The following is a 7,468-nucleotide window of genomic DNA, read 5'->3' as shown; positions in this document are numbered from 1 at the left end:
CTAGTGGATGCTAAGACATTTTATACACTCAACATGGAAGTTTACGTTGGAAAGCAACTTCGTAGACCTTTTTCCGTTAAACATACTGAAAAAGAATTGTTGAGCGCCTTGTACAACCTATAGTCGAGACTGCAAAAAACGTCAGGTGGTCATATGGTTTACTAGTTTACCGTTATGTAAAAGCCTTCTCGAAAAAAAAAAATTAAGTATGCAAGGTACATTAAAATAAAAAGCGGGAACTACTCTGTGAATTTCTGACAAGTAGACCAGAGGGCTCGAAGAAAATTGTACTAGTCTTCTTCTATCGTAAAATTTAAACCAGTTCGTTTCGTCTTTGACCAAGGCGTAATAATGAACAGATTCAATGCCAGAACCACAGTGAGCAATGATTACATGAAGGTCATAATAGTGGTTTGCTAGATTGAAGTGTTCATCTATTTCAAATCTTCGTAAGAGATTGGTTCTTCCGTCAGAAGTTGAGTCATGTCTGCAGATCAACAGTGTTATTATTAGATTGACTGGTTGGGCAATACAGTCGATCACCTGTTAAAAGTTTCATTCTCATATGATTTAACAATAAACTTTACACGGACTGGTTATGTCATATAAGAAAACGCTAGTTGGAGTTCCAGAAATTACTACAAAGTAAACAAGTGGAGATTTTTTCAGCAAAAGATTTACAAACACAAGACGAGATAGACTGTATGGAATCATTCAATCTAGAGCGGTCAGGAGTATTGATTCTGCTATTGTTTTGCTCATGAAGAGTTTTCAACAAGACCCCCAAGAATTCGGAACAATCCTCTTGTTGTCCTAACGAGTATCTAGTGGACTTCAAAGACTCCAGGAAATCGCTTGGAGGGAAAGATGATATATTCTTAAGAAACTGCAGCTGCATGAACAGGTGTTCGAATTTGGTGAATAAGTAGGAAACATTCCCGTTCCCGTTCATCATTAAAACCTCGTTCTTGAAGTTCTTCGTCATGAACGACACTTGTAAAATGCTACTCAAGTAGCAAGTGTTTCCAAAATTATCTAATCCAGTTTTCTTCTCAAGATTTTCAGGAAAACTCTCTGCTGATTCTTAAGGAAGAATATTTTTCATATAATCTGCCTGAGAACCATTTCTCAAGCTGCAATGGATCCTTTCAAGTGATGAAGGGTTTCGTAGAGGGATCGATTCGGCTCTCACTTCATGAGGCTCTTCCACTGAACGGGAACGAGAACCACGAGAACTGCAACTTATATTTAGGGAGCAAATCCAGTACAGTCCATTGACTGTACTGAAAAAGAAGAAGGGGTATCTTTCACTTGCGAATTAACCTTGATTGGAGACTGATGAATATCCACATATCTCGGCTCGTTTCGACTACTACCATTATGTATATTCATAAATGAAATAATTTTTTAAGTACGACAAGACAAATAGAAATAGCATTTCTCGCAATCGATTTCACAGACGGATGTTAGTACTGATGTTATTAAAATCATGTTAGTACTGGAAGGTTAAGTTTCTAGAAAATTGGCCGTGTGATATAATCTTTTGGATTAAAAATATGATAATTTTTCACTACGTTTCATTCAAATTCATAATTCTCAGGAACTTGAAGATTATATAATCGTGAAATAAATTTTGTCAAAGGAATACTAACGTGTAATTATACGTTTCGTGCATTCGCTTGAAACCTCTGTCATTACGATTGAAATTGTTCTAGATAATAGACCGACATCAAGTGCGACCTTGGCCATTTGAATCGTTTGTGAAACAACTGTTCGCCTCCAATTTTAGTCAGAAACGGTAATGATTTTCAAAAGAATCAAATCAAAATAACAAAAAATATATATTCAACGAAAGTCATTTTTTGTGGAGGAAACAATCAGTTTTTTTATCGACCTTTTTTGGCCTCCGAAACGTAAAAGATAAGTATTATTTCTTAATAATTTTTTTGATAGGCAAAATTGTTAAATACGACAAGTTACTGATAAATAGAAGATTTTTCTTTGTGAAAAAGTCTTTGATTTTTACGCAGTAACTTATCGGAGTAAACTGAAAATTTGCCCTTCTACACTTGTATAAAGTTCTCCATTATAATTTTTATATTTTTTCAGATTGTAGAAGGTAACAATTACCCAAAAAAGTCGATAAAAAAATATATAATCTTTATTTGAATATTTTTGATAAAATGGGGAGTTTGAGCTCCTGTTTGAATTTCTCAAATCATGAACATTGTATGCTAAGCTCTGAGTCTATTATACCTAACAGTTGAGGAACCAGCGTACTGAAGTGCTTTTCACGCCAAAATTCAGTTGAAAATTCGATTCAGCATAATATTCTGAGAAAACTCGAATGTTAATTTTCATTTTTGCATACCTGTAATTGCTGCAGTTATTCTCATATCACAACGTGAATGGTAACGCTAACGATTCAACACTGCTGATTTACTCAAGATTTTTAATCTTGAGTGATTTATTCGCTCAATCATGAATTAACTATCTATCATTACCATCAAAGTGGGCAAGGGTTTCAAAGAGAAATATCAGTAGTTCCCTTTTTGATGTTAACTAGATTCCATATAAGGAGTCGTTCATATTCTTGGCCACCAAGAAGTGGTTTTCCAACTCAGCAGTAACTGATGGAAACAGCCTTATTGGTTGCTCTGAAGTAAGACTTGGACCATTCTTAAGTTGAAACTATGTATCCTTGACGTTCTAGTAACATTATTTCAGTTACTAGATGAATCTCTAGAAGTTTCCTCTTGAACCCATGGATTTCCTTCTAGTTTTCTCAATACGGGGGCAAACTCACTGTAAGCCCTTTTTTCGGAATGAAGAGGTCGCATTGCATCGCAATTCGTGCTATTGCCCTGATGATGCAGAAGTTTTCGTCTTTCGTTGTTTGGATTGAAATATTGTGTGTTCGTCTGAGCTCTTTCATTAGAAAACACCGTTATACCCACCAAGTCTTGGTGAAAACTCCTTCGGTGAGCAAGATCATATCTTTCTTCTGGTTTTCTCTTATTTTATCTATTTTTCATGTCAGGATGAATTACCCTTCATCATTCAATCTTGTCACGGTTGCCAACATTTTATGACTCGAAAGAATAGGTAATCGCCATTGACAAAATCAATTTATCTTTCAGTACACATAAAATAAAAAAACCTGAATAAAACAAACAAACAAAAACCCTTTTTTTCCACACCAGAACAAAACAGTGTGTCTCGACGTTTGCTAACCAAGGTGGCATTTAGTTAGTATATTTTTTCATTGGATTGTATGTGCGAAACGAGTGTTCATCTGTTATCCCTTTTTGTACCTTCAACGTTATTTTTTTTAATGGATTCTATTATTATTATTTTACAGTGATGAAGATTTTGTTCGAAACATTTTCGCATTTCCGGACTCATGTCCGTTGTTCAGATATCCATCGAAAAAGAATCAATGACATGCAATGACACTGGAAGTTATTCAATACTAACTGCTCTCCCAAACCAGAGTGTAGAAAACTTTGAACTGAATAAACAGTTCAGTTTATGTCTCAATTACTCGGCAGTAGTTACATAGATCTATCTATCGACACCACTGTATTATGAGAAGGGTCAGCATGAATTGGATTTCATAGTAAGGAGATTGGTCATCACTTGCTTTCTGTGAAGATGCTAGACAACTGAAATCCTGGACTGATTTGTGAAATGTTAACACAATTCTTGATGAAGGATAATTTTGTTATCGTCTGGTTAGCCTTTGTAATCGATTGATGAAATACCAATAAAACAAGTGGGTGCGATGACAATCTCTTCAGCATACAGCATCTGTGGGATCGATAGAAGACCCAATCCACGGATATTAAAAGTAAATGAAGCTCTCTAGGGCGATCCGTTGCAAAATCAAGCTTCGATAACGATCGCCAAACAAGATTCATTCTCTATTTTTTACTGACGCTTTCACTGCATAGTTCAAACCGATACACAAAAAACCAGTAATGTGAGGCTGAACTATGAATGCCCTCAAAAGACAAGCTTGAGTAAATAGAGACGATGACATCGTCGGAACGACAGAAGAAACAATTCGTGAATGGAATGAATAACATGAAAGGAAACTCATTTATCGATCTTTGGATTTTCTACTCTTTCAGTTCATACCAAAATTTGGAAATCTCCCAAAGAAGAATGAAAGCAATCAATTTGAAAACGTGTAGATCATGAATAAAAGTAACTTTCAAACAGGAAAAAAATACTTTCGTAACAAATACTTCAATATGAACATTAAATTATACACACTTTTTTCTTTTTAGTTTTTATTCTAAACATTCGTTATTGTATCAAATATCTTTTACAGGATTGCTACACATTTAATATTATTGTATTGATGTGTCATGCATATATCTATCGTTAACCTAGGATACACCATGATATTAAGTCAAAAAACGCTTTTGCTGTGAAAATATTGGGGAATTACACCCGTGAAAGAACGTGAATTGACTTTTGACAATCCTGTTTCAAGAAAGGTTAGAAAGGCTAAAACCACTCATCTCGAATTGCTTAATTTACCCACAGAATTAATATTATGAATGTTATTTTGATTAAAACAGAGCAGATACTTTCAATTCTCTGAATCATTCAGGTGAATTAAGCTAGTAACCTTCATCAAAATCGATTCAGTATGTCAAGAACCATATAAAATAGATATTCAAATTTGAAAACGTAAAAATTTAAAGAAATCAATATTATGAAACGACTTGATCAAGGATACTTGCGATAAGAGAAAATAAAATATTTCAAATGAAATTTTCAGATATTGACAAATCCTATTATACATCATTATCATCAATTCATAGGGCACCGAGTGGAAATTGGCCTTAAGGAAGACATTTTTTCCGAATGAAGTGGCATCTATTGCTGTCCAGAGTAATTAAAAATGAAGAATCATATGAGTATATATGAAATGGTTTGCTACTCATATCCAAAAAGATGTGTAGATGTTAATTCATTCGAACGGCTTCATTGTCAATGACAACTCAGTTGAAAAGTTTAATTTTTATCATAATATTTGCAAAATGTCATTCATTCATCATTTGATGATGATTTGAACAAAGTCTTTTCATTTGGTACTGGGAGAATACCAAAAACAATACCAAAAACAGTTCATACCTGATACTTTCATATATCTCTCTGAAGATTTGAACGGGACAAGGTTTCAAGTATAGACAAAATTCACTCAAATATGAAGTGGAAGATCGCTGTATCTTTCACAAAAAAAATGTGGACCACGAAGCGTATATGTGGTTTGTAGAAAAAAGCATCCTACATTATCTAGAGATCGCAGAAACGTTCACTGATATAAAGGTGGATTAGTGAATAAGGAAGTGATTATCGTAAATAATTCTTCATTGATACTGTCATGGAAGAATAGGAGTTTGCATCCTACAATGTCTATTTTACGGTTTTCAATCTCCCCATAACTGGACTCTCAACTTGATATTGTCTACATAACAGAATAATTTTGGGTGGATCCTGTGACGACACCAGGAGTTTGGATCACCTTTTCTGCATGATACGCGACCATGAAAAACTAAGTTTAGAAAATTTCTCTTTGAGGCAGTTATCCGAGTGTTTGATAAACTTTGCTCATTCAGCCTCATGAAGATGAACCAATGCTAGGAGTTCTTATCGAGAATATGGAAAACATTTGCTGATCCAAGAAGACAACTCGCACTTTCCTCATGCCAAGTGATGGAGTCTGCCAAGAGGGTGTCTTTGACCCCTTGCCTTACCGTAGTCGAGTGATGGGAATAAAGGTATTTGCTGCCAGACACCCTGCCGGATAGTCTGATGTATTTACTGTCAGCAAGTCCGGTAGATGCGTCCGAACCTATTTCTATTGATACAACGCAGCATTACGACTGCTACGTCATCATCCGTAACACACCAGCGATATTAAGGAGACACCATTATTTTCTTACGCTCTGAGGGATATTCAATCCGTAGTGGACTGTGGGATGTGTCAAATTTATAGGACCTACTTATTCACTAGTCAGGCAGATACAAGTTATTGAGCCTGATGTAATACTTCTTCACCATCGAAGTAACAAAATATCCGTTGTGGATTGCCCAACTGGAGCGTATATTTTCTCCAAAGAGATAAAAAACGAATAACCTCGGCACTTGATTTTCGCTCTCCTCTGGAGGAGATGGATCTGTCTGGTTGAAATATGTTTTTCTGTTAAACAGCTGTTGCCCGTCTACGAACGACAACTCTTTCTTTTCAATGTGTGATTCCAAACACAGATGAAGTCGAAAACTCAGGCTTTAACAAGCATCATCAGAGTACGACGATTACTAGTCCTGGAGTTCTCAGATCCAGATGACGAGACTCTCATCGGAAAAGAGAGGAAGAAGTGAGTGAAGTATTGAATGTTGGTCTTTAAGCTATGGCCACTTCATAAGGATTGTTTAATCTTGACTGGATGGGACACAGTAATTTCTAGCATGTTAGTCTCATTGCGGACTGTGCTCATCCCGAAATACGGAAATTCGTTTGTTCCAAAGAATCATAGACCTATCATGCCTCAATTCGTCCTGTGAATTTCTAACCGCAATCTCAAATGCACCAATTATCTCAGTATTTGAACGGGTACATAAACAAGGAGTCTCAAAAGTAGGTGTGACTGACTGCAAGGAGAATTTACTTATCGATATATTTATAACGCAGTCTTGGGGCAGTTGATACATAACATCTTTATGGCCTGAATCAATTAGAGCAAAGCATTTGATACGATTCCGAGTAGTGAGACACCTTGAATGACCGACATGGAAAAGTACACGCATACTATCGGTATAGAATTTGGATCACGAAGGATCACAGACTTAATGTGCCGCTTGTGGTAGGAAGCATTCTGAATGCTGAATGAATATATTCTCGTGAGGTGAAATGACGTGAAGCAAAAAACTTTTTTACGGCAATTTTTAGAACTTTGACAGATCTGGTCATGGAAAATGACGAGAATTTTTCCCAAGTCGAAGTGAAGTCCCGAAAAATATTGCATCTTTATGAAAATTTGCATTCCCAATCGTTATTTACACGGTCTGTACGGTCTTCATGGTCTGTGAGTAAGCCAGTGATCATAAAAATTTTTTGAGGCAACTGCTTGGGCATCTGGTGAACTGAAATCGATTTGCGACAATGAACGAGGTTACCAGAACTGTGTTAACGAGTTGAAACCTGAGCGAAAAAGAAACAAGTTCTTCAACGGCAGCCCGTGCACCAAGTGCACGGGCTGCCACAAGGCGACTGAAATCCTATAACTTTTTCTATCGGAATGTCCGGCATACAAGACCTTGGTGTTGGTGTATGGTTTGAGAGATATTGAATCAGTTTTGGAAAATGAGCAAATTCATTGGCTGGTATGCGATGATCTAAAGGAACTTGTAGTACCAAAAGTTTTGTCTATTACGGCGGCAAACATTTTCA

The sequence above is a fragment of the Leptinotarsa decemlineata genome, unplaced genomic scaffold (genome assembly GCF_025532065.1).
Source record: "Leptinotarsa decemlineata unplaced genomic scaffold, Ldec_3_MD MMD2_P_RNA_scaffold_9, whole genome shotgun sequence".
In the NCBI taxonomy this organism is placed as follows: Eukaryota; Metazoa; Arthropoda; class Insecta; order Coleoptera; family Chrysomelidae; genus Leptinotarsa; species Leptinotarsa decemlineata.
Note: the sequence above shows the minus strand (reverse complement) of the source record.